This window comes from Pogona vitticeps, chromosome ZW-PAR (assembly GCF_051106095.1).
Source record: "Pogona vitticeps strain Pit_001003342236 chromosome ZW-PAR, PviZW2.1, whole genome shotgun sequence".
In the NCBI taxonomy this organism is placed as follows: domain Eukaryota; kingdom Metazoa; phylum Chordata; class Lepidosauria; order Squamata; family Agamidae; genus Pogona; species Pogona vitticeps.
Window position 1 is genome coordinate 10,148,488 of NC_135800.1, and position 26,146 is coordinate 10,174,633.

Consider the following 26,146-nt stretch of genomic DNA (forward strand, 5'->3'; position numbering starts at 1 on the left):
TAAAACTCCCAGAAGCCTTCGCCCCTAGCTGGGCTAGCCAGGATTTCTGGGAGATGAAGTCCAGAAATATCTGGGGACTCAAAGTTGAGAACCACTACTTTAAAGAAAACACAAAATCCTGCTGCTAATCCCAACTAGAGTAGAACAATAGTTCCCTGGTCTGGTGTGGCATAAATTTCAAGCACAAACCTACAAGAAAATTCCATTATGGGTAGCCTCTATAGAAGCCTTTACGTTGAAAGTGTTGAATCAGAAATGGATGTTGTTAACCTACAAAGAATTACCTAACAGAGAACAAAATATAAAAAGTAAGCAAGAATTAGAGGAACTAGGGGTGGCAACAGACTGGTGGTCATTGAATAAATTAGAATCAAGATAGAGAAAAGATAGAAATTTGGGCTTTTTTGAGGGTGAAGTCCAGGTAGATAAACTGTGGATTCACACTGAGGAGAAAATAATAAAGAAAATGTATACATACTTATTGGAATATGAACTGGAGGATGAGAGGGTAAAGGAGACGATGATAAAATGGGCAAGTAATTTCGGTTATAATATTGACATTGATCATTGGACAATGATGTGGAAAGATTGTTATAAAATGATTAAGCCAGTAAATCTAAGAGAAAATATCCTCAAAATGTTTTACAGATGGCATTACACTCCTGCAAAAATGTCAGAAGGTAGCAGCAATATCTGTTGGAAATGTAACAACAACAAAAAAAGTAGGAACTTATTACCATATGTGGTGGACATGTGAAAAAGCCAGGGTTTATTGGTCACAGTTGCGGGAAATGATAAAAGGAATTATTCAAAAGAAATTAAACTTTAAACCCGAAATAGCACTATTAAATATTATGCCAGAAATTACTGATAAGAAAATCAAATATTGTTTGATGTATATATTTATAGCGGCTAGGTTACTCTGGGCCCAAAAATGGAAAAGTGAAGATGTACCTACAATGGAGGAGTTCCTGAAGAAGCTGTTGGACATTACAGAATTAGATACACTGTCAGAAGCACTACGAGATCAACCAAGAGACTATGCAAAACAACGTTGGAACTTAATAGATGTTTGGGCTCAGGGACAGATCTGAAGATAGGGCAAAATGATTGATGGGCTGTGTTTTTCTTTTTTCTTTTTTCCTTTTTTTTCCTTTTTTTCTTTTTTTTTTCTCTTTTCTTTCTTTTTTCTTTCTTTCTTTTTTTTTTTGCTTTGATTGCTCTCTGGAAATTTGGGAAATATGGGATGCAATGAGGTCTGAATCACTGTCCTCAAAAGGGGGGGGAAGGGTTTGGGGTGTTTTTTTTCTTTTTTTTTCTTTTTGGTTTTTCTTTTTTCCTTTCATTTTATCTTCATTTCTTTTCTTTCTTTCTTTCCTATCTTATTTTATATTGTATTTTATATTGTATATTTGTTTGTAGTTGATAATAATAATAATTAAAAATTCTAAAAAAAACCCAAAAAGAACAATGGTTCCCAACCTTGGGTCCCCAGCTGTTCTTGGACTACAACTCCAAGAAGCCTTCGCCACAAGCTGTGCTGGCCAGGATTTCTGGGAGTTGTAGTCCAAGAACATCTGGGGACCCAAGGTTGGGAACCACTGTTATAGGACATTTCACAGACATGCAACAGGCCCTCATTCTTCTCTGTCTCCCCATGCATAACTGCATCTGAGTGAATCCCATATGCAAAATACTCATTGTGGCCAGAAGGCGTTTGTTGTGGTTGCCTTAACCACTACTTTCAAACTGTTGGTGCTTTCCAGACCTCACAGTAAGTCAATTCTGGGCAGCTTCAGTTTGCCAAGGATCAGGTAGCCGGGCTTGAAAATAATACTTCTGCCTGAAATCCAGGAGGACTAGTTGGAATCAGAACGGATAGGCTGTATGAGTTGCCACTCAGTAGTAAGGATGTAACAAATAGGGATGTGGCTTTTTGATTTCTTGGATCACAAATCCCATAATTCTCCATCCTGGGAGTTCTACCTGAAAGACAGACAACGTAGAGAAAGCTATCTGTGGCTCGCCTGGGAGAACGGCCTAACCTTGTTTTGAGGCCTAGCTAGGCCCGGCTCCAACCAAACTTCCTGTTCCTGCCTCAGTGCCATCCGGAAGCTTTCTTTCTCAACAGGAAGCTTGGGCAGAGCTAGGCCTACCTTTGTGAGCAACCTAGGACTCATGGGCTGTATGGCCCTCAAAGACTATGGGGTGGGGAGAATTTAAGACTACATGTTCCATGTTGACTAGAGCCTTCTGTAGAACTGTAGTCTAAGAACCTCCCCCTTCCCAAGTTCTTGTCCCACATTGGGGCCCAAAAGTAAAGAACATTTCAAACCTTACAGAAAGACAGACACCTTTTTTTTTGGTCAAACCTTTGCTCCGACAGCACTTAAGCCTTTATCCAGCCTGCTATACATCCCACAGGAATTTCTCGTTCCATTACTACTGCCCCACCCCCTCCCCATCAACCGAGCAGCTCCTTTGGCAGGAAACCTGGTGCTGTGGTTAGGACTGGAGTGTTTCAATGCCTTTTTAAATTAAAAGTGTTCCTACCGAGGGATTCGGTGAATGGCCCTATTCATAATCTATCCTCCCCTTGTCAGCAACCCGTACCATCCCTTCCTCACATGAGATGTTGCCGATTTTTCCATCTCTTTGAAGTAGACAGAAGGAGAAGGCTGGATGCCTCCTCTCCTTCTTCACCATCAAACTTTTCTCCTTCTCTGCCTCCTTACTTTCGTTTGCTATTATTCTTACTTTGTCTTCCTCCTGCAGAACGTAGCTGCAAATGTCAAGGGTTGGTCTAGATCTCTTCATTAAGGATGCTCACCAGGGCCGGCCCTATCGTTAAGCAAGGTGAGGCCAGTCCCTTAATCAGGAGGCAGTCGCATCATGTTTAAAGAGGGATGCATCCGGGTTAGCTGACTTTACACCCTGCAGACTTCCTGGCTCTCTTTAAAATTCCAATTTTAAAGCAGGCTAGAAAGGTGGCATGCTCGGAACCAGCGAATATGTGCTCAGGAATGCATTTTTCCAAGAGGAAATCTTACCGGCTCTTCCCGTTCATGCAGAGCCGCTCGTAACAGCCAGCATGATCAAATAGCAGCTGCCCGAAGTGGGAGGGGCGGCGAAGGGGGATTCTAACCCATAAAGGAACTGTTCGAATCCGTTTCATACAAAAATATCTTTTACTAAGTAACTTCCAGACTCCACCCTGGAAATTTGCAATCGATTTACTGAAAGGGCTCGGCAACTTCTTTTTCCGACATGGAGTCTCTGTTTATCCTGGCAGCGAGAGTGGGGAACCGATCCCACGTCAACAGGGCTTGGCTTCTGCCCTATAATAACCCTCGAAAGCCTGCTGCATCACTAAGAGGCTCTCCAAAAAAAGAGGGCTGAACTATACATAGCAGAAAGACACAGGGCAAGCAGCGCAGGACTGGCTGGTTGTTAAGAAATATACAAACAACCCATTCGGTGCTTCAGATTCTTTAACCAGCAGCCAGCCTGGTTTGGGGCAGCTCATGCAGTTGTCGCAACTGGACAGAATGTTGGACACTTTGCAGATAAGCAACTTTGCAGAAGAAGAAGCAATTCGGCGTAAATCATCATGTTCAATCATAATTTTCATCATTTTATCAAGGGCACCTGGAAGGTCCTAGCCACCTTCACTGAAGCAGGGAATGGTGCAGTTCATTCTCCTCACATATGAAGATGAGAGAATCAAACCTTGGCTTTCCTACCGTATAAGACTGCAACTCCCAGAAATTCTGGCCAGCACAGCTGGTGGTGAAAGCTTCTTTGACTTGTAGTCCAAGAATATCTGGAGATCCAAGGTTAGGAGCCATTGCTATAAGAGGCTGAAGATTTAAGAATCTATAAACCTCAAAGTTTTGTCCCTGAGGAGGTAGGTTTGGAGAGAAGTCATCTCCCAGGAGCAAGGAGACAAGGAGATGGCTTGGGGCAGCCCACAGTTTTGGAGCTATCTTGTCACACAAATCAGTATAGAAAGCAGAAGGGTTTTAGAATCATAGGATCATAGAAAAGGGAAGTTGGAAGGGGCCTTCAAGGCCATCAAGTCCAACCCCCTGCTCAACGCAGGAATACCATCAAAGCAGATCTGCCAGGGGATTATTTTAAGTTTTTCTTGAAGGCCTCCAGTGTTTTTTCTCCAGAAGGCCTCACCAACCCCTGAAGTAAATGGTTCCACTGTCGTACTGCTCTAACAGTTAGGAAGTTTTTCCTGACATTCAACTAAAATCTGGCTTCCTTTAACTTGAGCCCATGGTTGCATGTCCTTTACTCTGGGATGATGGAGAACAGATCTTGCCCCTCCTCTGGAAATATTTGAAAAGTGCTATCCATCTTCTTTTCTCAAGGATAAAAATGCCAATTCCTTCAGCCTTTCCTCCTAAGGCTTGGTTTCCAGTCCCACAATCCTCCCTGTCGCCCTCCTCTGGACTTGCTCCAATTTGTCTCACTCCTTCTTGAAGTGGGGTGTCCCGAACCGGATGCAATACTCAAGGTTGAGTGTTCCTTTGCTGAGGGCAGAGGTTTTGGACCACAACTACCACAAAGGGAAAGCCAACCACTGGTTTGTTGACACACCCTGCACAAAGCTGGCCAGACCACAGATCTCCAGAGCAGAGCTCTACAGAGGGCGAGCGCTCGGAGGTTTCGAGGGAGATGCAGTCACTGAACGTCCAAGTGGATCTGATATTGCCCCGAGCTCATTGGGAAAAGCAAGATATAAGTATGATTGATTGGTCTGTCAACCAATAGCTCAGTGGCCAGAAGTTGGGAGTTCGATTCCCCCACCGGGCCTCCTTGATAAGGGGCTGGACTGGATGATCCCTAGGGCCCTTTCTACCCCGCCACCTCTCAGATATCCTTTCCATTTGTATCCCTGCCTTGAGCAGGGCGGGTTGGACTCGATGGCCTTTTAGGCCCCTTCCAACTTCGTGATTCTGTGATAATATTAATATTATTATTAATCTGAGCTAGTCAAAAGGTCCTGGTCTTTCGACCTGACGAGCCCCAGTTCCACTCCCGCACCACACGGCATATGAATGAAGGTGCAGAATCAAACCATCCTAGACAACGGACTCAAGTTAAGGAGCCGTATTAAACAAAAACATGCTAAACTATTAAATTTATTCTTAATTTTTTTAAAAAATTAAATATTGCAATTGTGGTTTGCTTTGCTTTAAGGCAAATTTCTTGCTTTCAGATTTGTTGACACCGGTCGGGGAATACTTTTCAAAAAAATTAGTTAATTATTTAATTTGCTATTATGTGCCATCAAGTTGCTTCCAGCTTATGGTGATTCCCCAACATGTCCTGCTCTCATCTGCCCCGCTCAGCTGCTGTAAACACAAGCCAATGGCTTCCTTGAGGGAGTCGTTCCTTCTTATATCGGGTCTTCCTCTTGTCCTGCTGCCTCCCACCTTTCCCAGCCTGAGGGTCTTCTCCAGAGAATCCTGTCTTCTCAGGATGTGCCTATAAAGTAGGACACCATCGTTTTCAACGCTTAGATAAATACTGGGGGCCAAATTTCTGGCTCTCCACTGCCACCGCCTCTCTTCTGCTGAGAATCCTGGCATAGCTTTGACCTGCGTGGCCTCCCGAAAATGCTCAGCCTCTCTCCCTTGTCCAAGCATCCACCCTTCCCTTGACCTCTTTTCCTCTCCCGCTGGCCGTGTGATTCTGTTTTTTCCCACCTCTTCATAGAATATATAACTTTAACAGCTTTGCAGATTTGGGTTGAGTCTACGGTCCTTGGCCCACTTTGCCTCATTGACCTTGAGTAAACAGATGATACAAAGGCTGTTTTACAGTAGCAGTTTCGATGAAAATCTGGATATGTTCCCTTGGAGAGAGAGAGAAAGTCATGTTGCTAACAATGACCTGAAGTCACAGACCCAGTCCCCCCCCCTTTTTTTCTTTCTTACCCATAGTTTTAGCAGTGGAGTCCAAATAACCAGATATATAAAAATGATGCCTAAGGCTAAAAGACAGACATCACGGCTTGACTTCTCTCTTAACAGGGTTTTAACCCTTCCGTTGACTTTGGATGACGGAGACCTTCAACAAGCAGAGTGAGAGACAAAGAGCTGCTTTCAAATACAGTGGTGCCTCGCATTACGATGTCAATTTGTTCCAGCGAAATCACTGTAGAACGAAAATGTCGTAATGTCAAATAAAAAAGCCCATAGAAATGCATTAAAACCCAATTAATGTGTTCCTATGGGCTTGAAACTCAACGTCCACTGAAGATCCTCCATAGCGCGGCCATTTTTGCTGCCCATGCAGTGAAGAATCCGTCCCAGAAAAGAGCGGGGAGCCATTTTTTTTAACCCGGCAGCCATTTTGAAACTGCCGATCAGCTGGCTGAAAATTGTCATTTTGTGAGAATCGGTTCCCGAAGCAGGGAACCAATCATCGCAAAGCGAAATTCCCCCATTGGAAACATCATTTTGCGATCCGTTTAGCGATCGCAAAAAGTTCGTCGTAATGCGATTTCGTCGTTAAACGGGGCACTCGTCTTGTGAGGCACCACTGTAGAAGGACTATTTGGAAGAGGAGACTCCAAATCATCCTCATGCTCAGGTCATTCCTTGCCATATCCATTTGGCTACTGACGATTTTGGTACAGATGTGCGCTCACGCATGTTTAGAGGGAGAGGGACCTGACCTGCCTTTCACCTCTTCCAGAAATGTACCCCAGAAGACAAATTTCTCATTTTCCACACAGGACCTCTTTTCTCTGGAAAACTACTTCATCAGCCGTTTCCGTGATTTCCTCTGACTGGGGAAGGGCAACAAAACAGGCCTCCGTCTCTCCCTCACAGAAATGTTCCTTTTTGGTCGTGTTTTGTTTCAAGGAGCTGTTTTTTTGTTTTTGTTTTAAAGTTTCATTAAAAGTGGGCTAAAACCATGGGAGACGTGAGACCGCACCACCTTGAGATGTAAATACTCAGCTGTTTGGAAAATAGAATGAGGGTGTCTGTTGTAGGCAAGAGGAATGGGCATAATAAAGGCTCATAAATATTCTCATTTCTGAGGTGAAGAGTGTTGTGAAATGGTCCTAACTGTGTGCAGTTTGTGTCCGCTGTATGGCACGCAAAATTCGTATGAAATTCGTGTGACATCCGTGTGAAATTCGTGTGAAATCCATATGAAAGTCATATGAAATTTTGTGGAATTCGTATGGAAGTACGAATGCGAAAACTGTAATTGAGACAGAACGTACCCCACCTGCTCAACAGTCACGGGATGTGGGGTGGGGGGGAGTAGGTAATTTCTTGTCCTGGAGTGCAAAACTGAGAAAAATAAAGATTCCCATCCCTGGCCCCCTAGAACACAGCAACAAAGCCAAGATGCTTTCCCTTTGGGCTGAATCATGCAAAGAATCGCTTTTGGATTCAAGATATTTGTTAAATAAACTTGCCATTCAGGGGAGGGGGGGAATCCCTTTCCATTGTTCCTGCACCTTCCGAGGCACCAGAAAACGTGGGGCGGGGTCCAAGTAAACCCATTTTTCCAATACGCTTGCACACCATTGCCTTTTCTGGATGGCGAACTCTGTCTCTACGCTCATGTGTTCCTAATTAGGTTTTAACCAATCAGAGGATTTTATTAGTGCACCAGAGTCATTACAGGAAGAGGTCTGACAATCTGATCTAGGGATCTTAGAACTGCAGGGCTGGAAGGAGCCCTATGGCTAGTCAATCTCCTATTTGTGTATCTCCTGGGTCATTCGTACCTGCCGAGGTCCCTGCAGCTTCACCCAAAAGCTGATATACTGGGAAGTAATGGTGCTTGTGTTTCAGAGTGCACAGTAGTATGATTGCATTGCAAATCAAAAACGGCTGGGTAGCTCAGTGGTTTAAGTCTTGGTTGAGAGTTCAGTTTCCCCACGGGGCCTCTTTGAGTGGGGCTAGACTTGATGATCCCAAGGGTCCCTTCCAGCTCTGCAATTCAAAGATGATTATCATTACAGTGGTGCGTCGCTAGACAGTTACTTCGCATGACAGTTTTTTCACCAGACATTGACTTTTGCGATCGCTATAGTGATTCGCAAAACAGTGATTCCTATGGGGGAATTTCACTGGACAATGTTTGGTCCCTGCTTCGCAAACCGATTTTCACTAGGCAACGATTTTGACAGTTCCCTCCGCGCTCGCAATATGGGTGTTTTGGGGACCTATGCTTCGCAAGACAGCTATTTAAACAGCTGATCGGTGGTTCGCAAAGCGGCTTTCCTATGGCCGATCTTTACTAGACAATGACGATTCTTCCCCATTAGAACGCATTAAACAGGTTTCCATGCATTCCAATGGGGAAATGCTTTTCGCTAGACAATGATTTCGCTAAACAGCAATTTCCGCAGGACGGATTGTCATCGTCTAGCGAGGCACCACTCTATAATGCACTTCTCTCTCCTTGTTCTTTGTAGCCTATTTGATGACCTCCTCCTCTTTCTTTGTCACCTCCTTGGTCTTCTTCATGTAAGAACAAGAGAGATAAATCCTTGCTTACATCTCAGCAGCGCAGATGTTGAGAGAGAGCATGGAGAAAAAGGCTGGACGGGTTGATCTTTGTTCCAATAACAGACCTTGCACACCAATTGTGGCCTTTTAAGAATCTGGAACTATAGAGAGCATTTGGGTTTTCCTCTCCCTCCAGGGATGTCTTCTCCTGATCCATCTCCACATCTTAGGGAAGCGCCTTGGGACAGTGCCGCAGGCTTCCATTTTGTACCCCAGATAATGTGGGATCTTGGGACCCATTCCATGGAAAACATGAGGAGACCACGATTATGGTCTAGGAGGGCTTGCCAAAGTGGTGGAAACCATTCCAGATGGTCCCAGGAGCTAATTGCAGCTTTGACTTGTGGTGGCCAGTTCTGGCTTGGCTTCGATTTGCTGGCTTTCTAGTTTCTGAGTGGGTGGGGACAGAAGGAGGTAACCCTTTGGGTGCCACCATTGCAGACCACCCTGATGAGACGTAGACATATGATGGCACTAACGCTTCCCTTCCAAGTCCCCAAAAGGACATCTTCCATGTCTGAGGTCCTTAGGAACTGACCTGGATTGAAACAGGATTGAAAGGTCCATAATGTATCCTCTCTCTCTCTCTCTCTCTCTGCCACAGAATGCTTGGACTTATTTCTCATTTACCAACTGAATTTACTGTATATCTTGTGTTTTTCCCAGAAGGACTCAAAGCAACTTACAAGATGAATTTAAAATCCTTCTTTTTTTTTTTTCCTGTATGGGAACGGAACCAGCCCTTTCTGCTCCGTCTGTCATGGTGGCTTGTTTACAGGAGACCAATAAATGCTCTGGGTCTATAAACTGCTGCAGCGTGCTTGGTTCTCAAAATGCATCATGAAAGCAACTATGGGGGAAATCTGTCATGGTTTATGAGCCTGATGTTTTTAAGCAGCGCTTCTCATAACTAAGGGACCTTCCTTTGAAGGGAGCCCCTAATGGGCCTTTGCCGTGGAATCAACAATTGCATGGAATAATTCATGAAGGTCCTCTGCTATGCCGTAGGCCAGGTTGCCCTGACAAGGAAGGGGTTTGAGAGATAACCCTGCAGATTTTATTTGGATTGCAGTTCTCATCACCCAGGCAAGAGGTTGTCTTGTCTGGAGCGGATGGGCTTTGTTGTCCAAATATCAGGGGGGCTCATTAATTCCCCACCACCACCGCAACCCACTTTGAAGCCCAAACCGGCAGCGTAATTGCCTGTTGCAATTGTCTCCTGTCCTACGCTTGGACAGACGCCAGACGCCATCCCACAATTCCTTACCAGGCTGTCAGCTCTTGGGCCCCGAGCCAGATGGGCGATGGCCAATTGAACCATTTCATTGACACCATTGTGGGGGCAATTGTGACATGTCAGTTTCAGGCGTATCTATCATTACTGGGTTCCAAGAGGTCCCTTCTGCTCGAACTGACGGCAAAATTCTGGGAAAGAGATGACAATAAAATAAGAGGTTGGGGGCATCTGGCATCCTTCAATGTGCCTCATGGGCTGTAATTGAATGGCTTGTGTGCCAACGAGCCTTAAGGGTGTGCCACGGTGAGCCAGCCCATGTTAATTGACAGATAAACGGCTCCCTTTTTTTGAAAAAAAAAAGGAAGGAAAATGTAAGGTTTTCATAGAGGAATGGATGCAAATCTTTTTACGGTGATCTAGATAGATATTCATAATTGCATGACATCCAATCAATTCTGAACAATAGCTACCCTTTCCAGGGTTTTCTAGGTAGGGAATACACAGAAGTGATTTGCCCTTTCCTTCTGGGGGGGGGTAGCCCTGGGACTGTGCAGCTTGCCCAAGGCTACCCAGGCTGGCTCTTCCCCCTGGGAGGCATAGTGGGGGAATCAAACTCCCAAACTCTGGCTCTGCAGCCAGATACTATTGGGCTATCCAGAGTGAGTGAGTGAGTGAGTGAGTGAGTGGGTGGGTGGGTGAGTGAGTGAGTGAGGGAGGGAGGGAGGTGTTACATACAGCACTGATGTTACCTGTCTGTCATGGGTTTGGAGGGAAAGTTCCATCCTATGGGGAGTGGAAGGCGGGACATCAGGAGGAGGGGCTGTACTGTATAAATATGTGATGCCTGTGTGGTGAGAGACACTGAGAGACACTGGGATGTGACGAAGCAGCAGCTGGGAAGAAGAAGCTGTTGTGGGAGTCTGTGTGTCAGACAGGGTACTACTGTGTGTCAGAGTACCAACCTGATAGGTTCAGGTGTCTGCTGGTTAGCCAGAACTGATAGGTTCAGGGTCTGTGCTTCAAGTTAAGGGTTCTGGGTGAACCAAACTGTATGCTTGTATGAGTGAGAATAAGCCACGTTACTTTATCTTATTCACCTGATTGTTTTATTTTTCCCTGTGTGTATTTAAAATAAACCTTATTCTTTTATTGTTTAAAAATCCATCCCTGGTCTGTGTGACTTCTTATAGGGAATGGTTGGTGGCAGCTTAGTGTAACTGTGTGACATATCCCAGTAGGTCTGGGTTTGTCACATTGATTGGTGTCCAGCGTGTGGGATACGACTGGTCCAGTTGTCCAGCGGTCCAGCAAAGCCTTGGCAAGTGTGCCCAGAGCAAGGGGGGTCTAGTCAGGGACAGTCTGAGGCGCGTAGGTAATCTTCTAGGTGTACCTCACGGGGAGGTGCGCTAGTAGAAGAACGTGCCAACTGGGGAGACTTAGATTAAGGTGCTCTGAGGCAGCCTAGTTTTGGCGGGAAAAAGCTGAGGCAAAACTGCGTAGTAACAGTGATCTAGCTTGCCAGCTGAGAGGCCCAGCAGAGGGGGGTAGGCTCTGACTCGATACTGTTGCAAGTTAGTGCTGAAGAACAGCAGCAATCTCTAGGGAGAGCTGGTTCTGAGGCAAAAAGGAAAAAAGTGGTCGTTTTATTTTGAGGCTTGACTTTTTAAAGCAGCCTGTTCTGAGGGGGGGGTTATGCCCTTGACTCGAAGCCAAGTAGCAGAAATGAGTGAAGTGAAAGACCCCCAGATTGACCAAGGTTCTGAGGAGGAATTTGGCTCAGTGCAAGGTGACAGCACAGGAGAGCAGGACCCAGAACTCAGAAAAATACTCCTAGCCCAACAGCATGAACTGAGGGTGAGGGAAATGGAGGAAAGATTAGAGAGAGAAAGAAGGGAGGAAAGGGAAAGGCAATTTGAAATGGAGCAAAGGGAAAGGGAGAAACAAAGGCAATTTGAGATAGAGAGATTGGAAAGAGAAGAAAGATTGGAGAGAGAGAAAATGGCGTTTGAATTAAGAAAACTGGAACTGATGAACCAGAACAATAATAACAATAGGGATTCTGAGGGAGGCCAATTGTCTAAGGCTGACCTGAAGAAATTCCCTGTGTACCACAAGGGAGATTGTCCTGAGGTGTTCTTTTCCCTAGTGGAAAGAGCGTTTGTGGACTTCTCAGTGAGGGAAACTGAGAAGATGACCATCATGCGATCTTTAATCAGTGGTAGCCTGGCTGAGGTTTATGCCGAGATGCCTGAGGAACTGATGAAAGATTTTGCAGAGTTTAAAAAACTGGTGTTTGCCAGACATGGGATAAATGCGGAGCAGCTGAGACAAAGATTCAGGTCCCTCACCAAAAAGCCAGAACAGACTTTTACCCAAGTGGGGGCCCAATTGGTGAGGCTGCTCGAGAAATGGCTATCGCAGGAAGGGACAGAGACCTATGAGCAGCTTAAAGATTTGATAGCGCTGGAACAGTTCTATTCAGTCCTGCATGGGGAATTGAAATTCCAGGTGAGGGAAAGGAAACCGAAATCTGTGGCAGCAGCCGCAGAGATCGCAGATTTTATTTCCCAAATAAGAAAGCCCTTGGGTGAGGGGAAATCTGTAGGTAAACCCAAAGAAACCTACAGCAAGTACTCTCAGGGAACAGGGAAAAGCCAGCAAGGGGGAGGGGCCCATGGTGAAGGGAAGCCCTCAGACATGAAACTAAGACCTCAGATTTTGGAGGGAAAACCAAAACAAGATGAGAGAGAATCAAAATACACCAGAAAATGTTATTTCTGTCAGGGAAAGGGTCATCTAATCTCAGAGTGTGAGAAATTAAAGCAGCTAAAAGGAATGGTGCCTCAGAATTCTAGTGGGACCAAGCCAAAAGCTGTGTTCTGTGTCCAGAAAGAGCAAGGCTCAGTGTCACTGAGGGAGCCTGTTGCCATGACTACTCAGTCTGGAACAGCTACCGCTGCTGATCAGGCTGAGGAAAATGGTCCTCTTGTGGAAGTAAAGCGCTGCTTGCTGGTGAAAACAGATTCTCAGTTGTTTGAGACAGCAGGGGTGGACGTAGGAATACTTGACCGTCAGTATAGGGGGCTGCGGGACACTTGTTCCCAGGTAACCCTGTGCCATCCAGATATTATTCCTAGGGAGTTTATAATCCCAAATGAGAGCATGAAGGTGGCAGGGATTGAGGGGCAGGTAATCTCTCTGCCAGTAGCAGAGGTACCTGTCAACTTTCAAGGCTGGAGGGGAGATTGGCGGCTAGCGATTTCATCGACTCTGCCAGCAGCCGTGCTCGTGGGAAATGACCTGGCTGAACATGTGAAACGGGTGCTAGTGATTACACGCTCACAAGCCACCACAGGGACAGTTCAGGGGGGTAATGATGAGCCAGAGACGGAAGCAGAGGGGAGTTCAGAAGCTGTGGTGGAAACCTTAACCACAGACAGCAGATTTGGACAGGAGCAAAAGGCAGACGCCACTCTCCAAAAGTGTTTTGAACAGGTGACTGACGCCCAGCTAACACCTGAAACCCCAGTGAGATTTCTGGAGGAAAAGGGGATTTTATATAGAGAGACCCTGAGGAATATCTCAAAAGGGGGAGATGGGATCAGAAGTCAGCTGGTGGTACCTGGAAAGTATCGCCCCATGATCTTACAAAGGGGTCACTCTGACATGTTTGCTGCACACTTAGGGGTGAAAGGGCCCCTTGATTTGATCAAGCAAGATTGGGAGCAGATCACCCAGGATGACCCACAAGACGTTGTGACATGCATAGACACCTTGATGAATGACCTAAGGAGAAATCTAGAGCTGGCAGCAGAAAACCTGCAAGCTCAGAAGGTCAGACAGAAAACATGGTATGACCACAAAGCTAGAGAGAGGCACTTTGACCCAGGGGAGGAAGTGCTTTGGCTTAGGCCCTGCAGAGAGAATAAATTGCAGCTCAAATGGGCAGGACCATATAGGGTCATTTCCAAGATGTCAGACCTGAACTACCTAATAGAGCAGGAGGAGAACCAAGCAAGGAGGGTGGTTCATGTGAATGCCCTAAAACCCTACTACAGAGGGGAACAGAGGGTTTTATTCGCGATAAAAGCAGCTGAGAGTGAGGAAGCTGAATTACCCTTCTGGGAGGGTAGAGGGGAAGTAAAATACAACCCAGAGGAGGTAAAGATCAGTCCTGCACTCACCCAAGACCAGCAGCAAGAACTAAAAATGCTGCTTAGTAAATATCAACAGGTGTTTTCCAACAAGCCGGGGATAGTGAAGGGAGTGATGCATCGGATCCACACAGGGGATGCACCCCCGCAGGCAGTATCCCCATACCGAGTAACGGGACCCTATAGGGACAAGGTGCGGAAGGAGCTGGACGAGATGCTTAGGGAGAACATAATCGTCCCCTCTTCTAGTCCTTGGTCCTCTCCGATAGTCCTTGTGGACAAGCCTGATGGGAGCATTAGGTTTTGTGTTGATTACAGGAAATTAAACCGTGTAACCACTCCTGATGCCTACCCAATGCCCAGGCTAGACAACCTGATTGAAACCATAGGGGGTTGTCGGTTCATCTCATCATTGGACCTGGTAAAGGGATATTGGCAATTAAGAATTGATCCCAGGGATCAAGAAAAGACTGCCTTTTGCAGCCCTTTTGGTCTCTATGAGTTTCGAGTCCTGAGCTTTGGTCTCAGAAATGCACCAGCCACATTCCAAAGGCTGATGGACCAGACCTTGGCAGGGCTCAGTGACTTTACAGTGGCCTACATTGACGACATAGGGATCTTCAGTAATACCTGGGAAGATCACCTGATACACCTGGAGTTAGTGCTGCAGAGGTTAAGTGCAGCAGGGCTAACAGTAAAGGCCAGCAAGTGTCAGCTGGGTAGCCCAGAAATAAAATACTTGGGTCACATGGTAGGGGGAGGAATGATAAAACCCCTGGAGGCCAAAATAGAAGCAGTTCGTGATTGGCCTAGACCCAACACCAAGAAAAAAGTCAAATCATTTCTTGGGTTGGTGGGCTACTACAGAAAGTTCATCCCGAGGTTTAGCGAGATTGCGGCTCCGCTGACCGATCTGACGAGGAAGAAGGCTGATGACCGCATCCCGTGGACCAGCGACTGTGAGGCGGCGTTCCAGAGGTTGAAGGAGGCGTTAATCAACTATCCAGTGTTGCGGGCTCCAGACTTCGACCGGGAGTTCATCATCTACACCGATGCGTCTAACAGCGGGGTAGGAGCAGTTCTGTGCCAGGAGGATGAGAATGGTGACCAGCATCCAGTGTCCTACCTGAGTAGGAAACTTCAAAAAGGTGAGAGACATTTGGCAACCGTGGAGAAGGAGTGTTTGGCCATAGTCTACGCGATCCAGAAGGCCAAGCCTTACATCTGGGGAAGACATTTTATTCTGTGTACTGACCATTCACCATTGCAATGGTTAAAGACAATGAAAACCCACAATAGCAAACTTATGAGGTGGGCTTTAAACCTACAGGACTATGACTTTGAAGTGAAGGTGGTCAGAGGGTCAGTGAACTGTGTTGCTGACGCCTTATCAAGAAGACCTGAAAAATGAAGACGGCGAAAGAATATGGACTATGTACATATGTTGGTGACAAAAAATAAATGTACCTGTGTTTTTTTTTGAATTTGGTTTGTATGAATAAAGGTAAATTGATGTAATGTATAAGGTAAATGTTTAAATGCCTATTTGCTATGCTTAACTTAGAATGTAAGTATGAGTAAGTATTATATGGTATGTATAACTGTTGTTGTGTATTTTATACAGGTTGTTTTTTGGTGAAAAGCACCTTAGCTTTCCCCCTACAAAACAACTTATAAAGAGGGGAGGTGTTACATACAGCACTGATGTTACCTGTCTGTCATGGGTTTGGAGGGAAAGTTCCATCCTATGGGGAGTGGAAGGCGGGACATCAGGAGGAGGGGCTGTACTGTATAAATATGTGATGCCTGTGTGGTGAGAGACACTGAGAGACACTGGGATGTGACGAAGCAGCAGCTGGGAAGAAGAAGCTGTTGTGGGAGTCTGTGTGTCAGACAGGGTACTACTGTGTGTCAGAGTACCAACCTGATAGGTTCAGGTGTCTGCTGGTTAGCCAGAACTGATAGGTTCAGGGTCTGTGCTTCAAGTTAAGGGTTCTGGGTGAACCAAACTGTATGCTTGTATGAGTGAGAATAAGCCACGTTACTTTATCTTATTCACCTGATTGTTTTATTTTTCCCTGTGTGTATTTAAAATAAACCTTATTCTTTTATTGTTTAAAAATCCATCCCTGGTCTGTGTGACTTCTTATAGGGAATGGTTGGTGGCAGCTTAGTGTAACTGTGTGACATATCCCAGTAGGTCTGGGTTTGTCACAGGAGGGAGGGAGGGAGGGAGGGAGAGACTGGTTGGTTGGTTGGTTGGTTGGTTGGTTGGTTGGTTGGTTGGTTGGTTGGTTGGTTGGTTGGTTGGTTGGTTGGTTGGTTGGTTGGTTGGTTGGTTGGTTGGTTGGTTGGTTGGTTGGTTGGTTGGTTGGTTGGTTGGTTGGTTGGTTTTCCATGCATTTGATGCTCTGATGGCATATGGTCACTCCAAAGGCAGAATTCTACTGGGGCCATGCACCATGAACTGGAAATTAGGTAACTGCAACACACAGTCCTGCCAGTGTGTTCAGAATTCCCATCAGATGTACAACAGTCCTTGAACACTTTGGACAAACATGGACATTTAGATGTCTACATGGGTAGATGTAGTCAGTAGAGTGATGGACTAGAACTGTGGAGAACAGGGTTCAAATCCCCACCTGGCCATGGAAACTCACTGGGGGAGTGAACTGGTAAAACCACTCCTTGAATATCTCACTTCTCACCTTGAAAGCCCTATGAGGGTTGCTATAAGTCAATTCCAACTCAATGGCATAGAACACACACATATGAGTAGCTATGTAGGTGGGTAGTAAGTATACCAGTAAATAGATAGGTAAGTGGGTGGGTAAATAAGGTAGGCAGATCAATGGCTTGCTGAGCAGGTAAGAGGAGAGCCATGTAGCTACCAGATTGACTGGCAAAGACCGACTGGAATCTCGTTGGTGTAACTTGCAGCCGCTAATTGATGAGGTGCTGGGGCACACCTCAGTTGCACAGGTGAGTGTGAGACAACACCTCATTAATTAGCATCAATTAGATGAAGCAAATTATGCAGAATTTGCATGAATACTAAGAGGAATCTGGCCGTAGATAGAATGACAGACAGATGAGAGAGAGAGAGAGAGAGGGAGGGAGGGAGACGGAAACATACATTAGGAGATCAAGGAAAACCCTGGAAGAATCTCATAATCTTGCTTCTATGAAACGTGGCTTCACATGGGGGGGAAAAACATGACATAGCTTTAACAAAAGCTAGATAATTAGCCAAAGAAGTATAGGAGCCGGGGGGCTCATGGTTTTCCGGTGGCGTGTGCGTCATGTCTCCCGTTTCAGAGACAGCGTGAGGGCTTTGTATGTACGCACCCTATGGGATCTTCCTAAAACCCCTTTGATTCACTGAGAGAAGTCTATTTTCTCTGCCAAAGAGCTTGCCGCTTTGAATTAATGGCTTTCTCCTTGGGGGAGGCAGCGAGAGAGAGGATGGAGGGGAGGGGATTTATTTTGGCACATGTCTCGGATTTGAGTCAGGACTGTGAAGCCCGGTTTTCCTTGACTGGTTGTGATTAGTGGTTGAACCATGGAATAAAGGACCTGGAGATGTTCCAGCTTGCTTCTACGGTGATGTCTCGACTTTGATGTATTCCCTGGAAAATATATGCTGTGCCTCTCACAGTTCACAGTATTTTCTGTACGATCACCGCTGTATTTTTTTGGAGCAGAGAGTATTGGATGAAAAAATCGGTGGCGTTGCCTCTTAAGAAACCAAAAGCGAATGGTCATTATGCAGTACCAAACTGGAGTACATAATTAATCATAGTCAGTTTCAGATCCCAACGTGCAGAAGTCTATGGAGATCTGAATCCATGCATTCTATCCATCGTTTAATGCCTTCCTTCCATTTCTCGTAAGCGGGAATTCCCTTTGCTTCCCTTCCCTAATCACTATTCCTGAAGATCTGGTTCATCGTGGTTGGCCCTTCTTTCTGGAGGCATGGTGGAACGTCCTAGCCCCTGGCCCCATACCAAGATGCTTCAACCCATAACAACATGTAACACATCTGAAGTTCTTCATTTACTTACATCATCCCCACAAACTCGTTCAGGTCTCCATCATGCTCCAAGCTATCTTTCCACTTGGCTTCTTCGCTGATCCTAGTTTGCTCCTTGCATTTGATGTACAGGGTGTTGTGTTCCCCAAACTCCAAAAAAATAGTCAGCCATGGGCAGAATCCTTTAAGAAGGCTTAGAAACAATGAACCCATTGGCAAATGGGTGCAGGAGGCAGTTTGTTCCAGATTATTTATCCGTAGTGTGTCCTGGTCTCTCCTGTAGAGCAGTGGTCCCCAACCTTGGGCCTCCAGATGTTCTTGGACTTCAACTCCCAGAAATCCTGGCCAGCAGAGGTGGTGGCAAAGGCTTCTGGGAGTTGTAGTCCAAGAACATCTGGAGGCCCAAGGTTGGGGACCACTGCTGTAGAGGACGCTATTGGGGTAGAAGGTCTAAGGCCTTATAAAAGAGACTAATAGTGCAGAAGGAATCATAGAATCATAGAATAGTCAAGTTGGAAGGGGCGTATAAGGCCATTATGTCCAATCCCTTGCTCAGTGCAGGAATACACATCAAAGGATATCTGCCAGGTGGTTGTCTAGGTTCCTCTTGAAGGCCTCCAGTCTTCGAGTGCTCACCACCTCTCAAAGTCATGGGTCCCATCATCGTACTGCTCTAACAGTTACGAAGTTTTTCCTGATATTCAATCAAATTATGGCTTCCTATAACTTCAGCCCATGGCTGCATGTCCTGCACTCTGGGATGGCCGAGAACAGATCCTGCCCAAGGAAATGGAAGAAAAGGGAAGAAGAGGAATGCATATTTGCAAGTTTATTGAGTGAGAATCCTCTCGGTTTCCACAGGTCTAAGATAGACATGGCATCTTGGGAAGACATGAACTGCTTGCAACCAGTCAGCAAACAAACAAAAGTTAGACATAGTCATATCTATCCCCTTTTGGTCCCATTTTAGAAAGACAACCAGATTATTTGGAATCTGGGGCCATTTCGATGACATCTGTGAATACAGGTAGAAACACGGACCGAGAGCTGTGGAGAAACATCCCTACCAGTAGGGTCACCTGGGCATTCGGAGAAGACTTTGGTTGACTGAAAACTTCAGAGGCCTATTAGGAGAAATACGGCCATGGGGGCCTTTGAAAGAGAGAGGCTTGAACACTTGGGGAAAAAAAAGATACCCCAAACCAACTCTGCAATTGTTCGGACTCACATCCAAAGAGCTGCAAAGCTTACAGGAAGTTCCCACTTTTAGTAATTAAGCTCCTTTCGTTTTGGGAAGAAAAGCTTGCTTATTATTACACTCCAGACATGTTTCATTTCAATTGCATAAGCCTCTCTGAAGAAACTCTTGTTACACCTACGAATAATGGGAAAGAAAGAAAAAGAGAGAGAACAATAAGGTCTCACTTGCTTAAATCCATAGGGCCACTGCAATGATGTCATGGTAAACCCCACAGCCTTCTCCCTGTAACTTCATACAAAAACTGGGGAGGGGGGGAAATCCGTCTGTTGGACGGCATGTGACCGATGCATTTGTAAAGCCGCCTGGGTGGCCATCGTCAGTCAACCTCGAGGCTGAGGTTTAATGAAATAACGTGGGGTGAATCTCGAAAGCGGACACCCGGGTGGGAAGGATCTTGCTCAGCTTTTTGTCTGCTGGTACAATTTACGCAAGGAAACGGAGGCGATAAATCTGCTAACAGCAAAAAGCAGCCATGTTCCTCAACTTCTGCAGCAAAGAGATTTCTTGAGAAAACAAAATGAGAAAGATACTTTTGTAAGCATATATATAAAGACGAGAGATGGAAAATATATAATCATGGGCTAAGCCCATGGATTGACGTCAGCTCACAAGGGTTGAACTCCCGTTGATGAGACAGTGCGCAACATGGGTGATGTCACCTGGCGATGTTACTCTTTCTTTTAATTTAATTTAAAGCCTTCTATTCCATGCCCCTTCACCACTCCAAGGCTCCCTGGGGATCCCGTTTGCCCCCCCAAAAAAAGCTTTTGGGAGCCATAGATTATAGGGGTGAATCTTCTACATTAGAAAAATAACTCACAGATTGTCAATGGCAGTCCTGACATCATGAGGTGATGACGTCAAGAGGACTGTCACCAGGGGATGGCGTCATCCTTGTTGCGCAGTGTACAGATGTGCAACAGGATTTCAGCCATTGTCTGTAGAACAGTTGAAATAGGCATTTGAAGGGTTCCCTCCAAGACAATGACTATGGAAGAAACAGTGGCTCGCTGGGGCTCATCTGGGGCTTGTTTATGTTATTTATTTATTTATTTATTTATTTATTTGATTTATATCCCGCCCATCTGGTCTATACGACCACTCTGTTGGTCATGGAACGTCTGTTCCTGGGGATGCCAACTCCATGCTTCATCATGAAGATTTTTCCAGCACTCAGCAAGAGTTCTATCCGAACCCTATGAATTCAGTGATGTTTTCGTCTTCCTGAGACTTTGGTTTCTCTACTTGAACAGTTAAAGCATTGTGTTGTCCCAAAGATCTTATCTCTTTCCACCACACCTTGTCTCTCGTGAAGCGGGTTGCAAGTCCAGGAACAAAAATGTCTTCATTTCTGCTGGAAACAGAGGAACATGGCGGTCATCCTCAAAGCACCTTCTCTGTGTTGAAGTGATTTGCGATTTTCCAATGGCTTCGGTTGAATTCAAAGCTTTGTATGAGACTGTGAAGTTTCTTTTCAGATTTCTGTTGGCCAAATCTTGCAGCCGGCATGGTCAGCTGGGAGGAGTTTTGGACTTGAAGTCTGTAAAGTGAGCATTTGCAAGCTCTGATTCTGATTGTGTGTGTGTGTGTGTGTGTGTGTGTGTGTGTGTGTGAGAGAGAGAGAGAGAGAGAGAGAGATTGTTGTCTTGCTTGTTTTCATCTCAGTAAGCTTCCCCCAAAAATGTTTGGTTGTAGACCAGACTACGCGTTACATGGAGCTAGCGAAGACGCAGGTGAAGGGGCAGCTCCATGCTTGCTGGCCAGCACATGATTTTCCAGTGGAGCGCCAGCCCTTATAACATTTGCTTTAATAACTTAGCAACAGATACCATATGGGGAGAAGTTCGCATCTCTCAGGACCTGAAGGATGTAGAGGACAACACTTGGGCATCAACACAGAATGGCTATTCTGCATGTTCTCTTGGGCAAGCATTGTACCAGCGTTAGTTTCTTCTCAGTGCACATTTACCCACCTTTCGCTGCCCCACGGTTTCAGCACCATAAGGATGAACAGCAACCTTGGTAGACATTTCATGGAACACCAGCACTGAGATCTTCAGATGGCAAAAATGTCGGGCGGGGTCCACATTTTGGTGATCTTTCGCTATTTACACATTCAGCAATGGATTAAACAATGCCACTTCTAACCCTTGGGGTTTTACAAAAGCAGTGACACATGCCGTAAAAAAGCTCGACCACACATTTTAAAAGAAGGCACCGATACACTCCTCACTTGTCTAATAGGGTGATGGCATCTGGAGATGGAACTCCCTAGATCAGGGGCCACCACCGAGAAGGTGTGAGTAGATATGATTCCTGATGGGTTAGCTTTCTTAACCAGCAAGGATAATAGAATAATAACAGCCAACAACAACAATAACAGCAATAGTGGTTCTATGTGAATGCCATGGGTGCCGAAGAAACGTGAGTCTTGAGCCTCGGGGAGGGGTTTTAGGCAATGGTTTGTCATTTCCCACTTTCTCCAAGTCGACTGATAAAAATAGTAATGATTGCATGCTGTCAAATTGATTTTGACCTATGGAGAACCTTTCCAGGGTTTTCCAGGTAGACAGTACTCAGAGTACCATTCCCTTCTTCTGGGAATGCCCTGGGACTGTGCAGCTTTCCCAAGGCTACAGAGGCTGGCTTTTCTCCCAGGAGACACAGCAGGGAACCACATTCCCAACAGCTGGCTCCACCACTAAGTATCCAACTCAACCGAGCGCACCTAAAAATACTTGAGTTAGAAAGAGTTCTTTCCCCAGAAATGGGGTTCTTGCTCTGTCTTTGGAACTGTACTGGTGACGGCCTCCCCCCACCAGCCAAGAACAACGTCGATGGCTTCCCAGGCCATTGGCCAGCCAGACCCGGGCTCCTCACCTGGCGACCTGCCACGCCACTGGCTGCAGCAGTGCCAAAGAGCCTGAAGTTCTCCGTGCACGGAGAAGGTAGAAAGTGCTGGGGGAAAACCTTGTCGAGCCAACGGCATGATCTATGTTTCCACTCCCTGTTTGCCTAGCGACAGAAGAAAGGGATGTTGCTCGAGAGCCTGGAATTAAGGTCTTCCTTTTTGCAAAGCAGCTGGCCTGCATTAGGCTGGCTTGAATTAAGTCAGAATGATACAAAACGATGCTAAGGGGTCCTTTCCTGAAGAAAACAGATCTCCATGCCCTGGCCCACCAGGCTGTGTGATGCTCTGCCCAAGGACATGTAGACAAGCCCCTGTGGGGCTGTAGCATGTTGATAGCCATGCGCTGATGAAGCGCATGGCTGTTTTGTGGCCACCTTCCTTTCGACCTGCTGCAAGTCACCATTGCTGACGTTGCTGAGAAGACCTCGGTGTGAGACCAACCACCTAGGTTCCTATGAAGCTCCTGGAGGCTAAAGCCATGGAGCCAGAAATGTTTCCATGCGCACTGGAGGTGCACATGGGAAATTTGCTCTGGCAAATGTTTTTCTTTTCCTAAGACTGTTTCCTATTTCAGACTAGACGTGACAGAAGAGGATTATGCCCGCTCCCCCTCTTCTGATTAGCTTTCCTAAGCTGCAAAATTGACCTGTAACACTCCCTTTGCGGCAGTGAACATTCTTATTTGGTTCAACTCAATGGCTCATTGTCCTGGCCTCCCTTCCCTCCTCCTCCTCCTCCCTGCCTTCAGCTGCTTGTCATTCTACAGAACCGCTGACGGGGAATGCAGAGAGCTCACTCTGGAAAACTTTGGCTCCTTGCTTCAGACAGGCTGGGGATTTAACACACTCTCTCCCTTGGGAACGAAGATGGATGAAGGGAAGGGGCGGTAAAGAGAGAAAGGAGCAACAAAGCAAGGGAGAACTAGGACAAGCTGAGGTGTTGTCCTCCGTTGGTGGAAAATGAGCTAAGCTTTTCTCAGAGCATCCATCAGTGACACCCTCCCCCTTTCAAATCCTCATAATCTCATATACCACTGAAAACTGCAAGGCAGCACAAATGGAGAAGCAAAGCCGATATTTGCTTGGGCGGCTTTTTTAGCATTGGTTCTGCCAAGGCAAATTTTTGCTGGTATAAGTAAAAGTGCCTACTATTAGCACATCTTCTTTTCATTGTCACATGCATGTGAAAAAGGAAGGAAGGAAGGAAGGAAGGAAGGAAGGAAGGAAGGAAGGAAGGAAGGAAGGAAGGAAGGAAGGAAGGAAGGAAGGAAGGAAGGAAGGAAGGAAGGAGCTGATGATGAATGGAAGGAAGGAAGGAAGGAAGGAAGGAAGGAAGGAAGGAAGGAAGGAAGGAAGGAAGGAAGGAAGGAAGGAAGGAAGGAAGGAAGGAAGGAAGGAAGGAAGGAAGGAAGGAAGGAAGGAAGGAAGGAAGGAAGGAAGTGGTTTATTCAGAGGCACTTCCGTAGTATCTAAGTCAGTGGTTCCCAACTTTGGGTCCCCAGGGATTCTTGGAGTATAACTTCTAGAAGCCTTCAAAACTAGCTGCGCTGGCCAGGATTTCTGGGAGTTGCAGTCCAAGAACATTTGGGGACTCAAGGTAGATGTACCAACCACTGGACTGGACCATTCAGTCACTTTTCCTATTAAAGGAAGGAATTTCATGCGAACATGCAATGTGTTTTCCATTGCCCCTCAAAAATAACCATGTGTTCTCCATGCATAACAGATGGTGGTCTAGTGGACTCCAAGTGTCTTGAAGTTGTAGGAAACAAGGTCCATTGGGACAAACCATGCCTCTTTGTTTGAATACACCCTTCCATTGTCAAGGCGAGGAATACATTGCTTATGATTATCCAGATTAGCCATTCCAAATTAGATGCTCCCGAGGTTCGACCACAACTGTCACCATCCCCAGGGAAAGACAGTTTCAACACATCTGGAAAGCAGGAGGTTGGAAACAGGCTGATTTACAAAGTCCTTGTTTTCGTTGTTAGCTACGATCAGATGGTGAAAAAGGATCATGTCTGACTGCATCGGAAAGGGTCAATTTGGTTTGATTGCTTCACCTTGGCCCAAAAAGGGAGTAGGTCTGCCAGTGGACCATAAAAATCCGGCTTGGATACAGATCAAGAATAGGCTTGGTTTGTGAGTGCCCTTATGCTGTGGGGTCACTTACACCGGATCATGCCTCCAGGGGTGATTAAAACATATGACCTGTTCCCCCATGTGATTGCACCCTTAGAGCAACCTCTAGAAATCTATTTCAGAACTTCATGGTCTTGAAACCTTCTTGCCACCTCTGAGTTCATCTCTCTCCCCAAAACAGCCCCTGTCGTCTGAGTCACCGAATGTCAGCTTCCGCTCGGGGTGGATGTGCCCGTTGAAACCTTCATGTGCAACCCTGGAATTAAAGAGCAGGGCGGTGAAAGTAACCCGGTCACCAAGACGAGGATGTTGCTTCTGATCTTCTCCGTTCATAAATGTCAGCTCCCCAGCTGCCACATGTTCGGACCACCGGGAGTTCCCGTAAAAATGTCAGGACGACCTAGTAAAGCCCGGGGAAGTATTCAGCCCCTCGTTCAAACAGGCAACGAACCTTCCGCATCCCCCTGATCAAAGCCGCTTCTCATCCGACCTCCCAAGCTGCCCTGATAATGGGGATGCGGTTGACTTGAACTCCCCCAACCCTCCGATGGTTTCTATACCCGTATATCCATATATCTATTATATCCACCATCTTCCTTCCCTTCTTCTGTCATCTTTGAATGTTTCCATCAGAGCTCAAGACTTAAGGCCAAAGTCCAAGATTTGATGGCAACTTCTCTTAGATCTCCAGGCATTACATTCTTTAGGATTTTAGTTGTGCCCCAAAACTCCCAATTCCAGGGGAGTTGGGTTGGTTCCATATTTCTTCTGGACTTGAAATGGGATTTCATCAGTCTTTTCTGAAAAGAAGGCTATTTATGGAAGCCTTGGAGAGCATCCGCTCCTCGCCTAGAAAGCCCTGACTAATCTTCCCTTGTTTCTTCGCCATCATTTGGTCTTTTGTGGGTTTTTTTTTTTTTTGAGGGCTGCTTTAAATGATTATATGGGGTGCTTGCCTGGTTTTTTGCGGGGGGGGTTATTTGTCAGGGGCTGTCTTATTTGTTCATATGTGGGTTTAGTATTTAGTATTATTATTATTTAAGATTTATTTTATTTTATGCTTGTTTCAAACTGCCCAGAGCAGTATTTATGATTTAATTTATATCATGCTGCTTCTCTCTGACTGTAACCCACCCAGAGTAGTGTTTACTACTAATCGGTGTGGTATACAAGTTGAATGAATGAATGAATGAATGAATGAATGAATGAATGAATGAACGAATGAAAAACAAACAAACAAACAGAGCAAGAGATACGAAAAAATGAGCGAGCAAGTGAATGGATTAAAGAATGAGAGGATGGATGGATGGATGGATGGATGGATGGATGGATGGATGGATGGATGGATGGATGGATGAGTGAATAGGCAGACAGGCAGGCAGGCAGGCAGGCAGGCAGGCAGGCAGGCAGGCAGGCAGGCAGGCAGGCAGGCAGATAGATAGATAGATAGATAGATAGATAGATAGATAGATAGATAGATAGATAGATAGATAGATAGATAGATAGATAGATAGATAGATAGATAGATAGATAGATAGATAGATAGATAGATAGATAGATAGATAGATAGATAGATAGATAGATAGATAGATAGATAGATAGATAGATAGATAGATAGATGTCCCTCTTGCTGACTAGATGGAATGGTGTTAAAGATTCTCCCTCCACACTGCCCATTTCCATTCCTTTTGTCTCACAAGAATGAACCGGAGGCACCTACTCTTGGCTGATAAAGTTGACATTAATGGTTAAGGAAAACCATTGTCTTTCACTACGCCTAATGGACATCACCACCACCCGTTTTCTCTTTCCCCCTCCCCAATATGTCCATTTCTTGAGAGCCATCCCAGATCA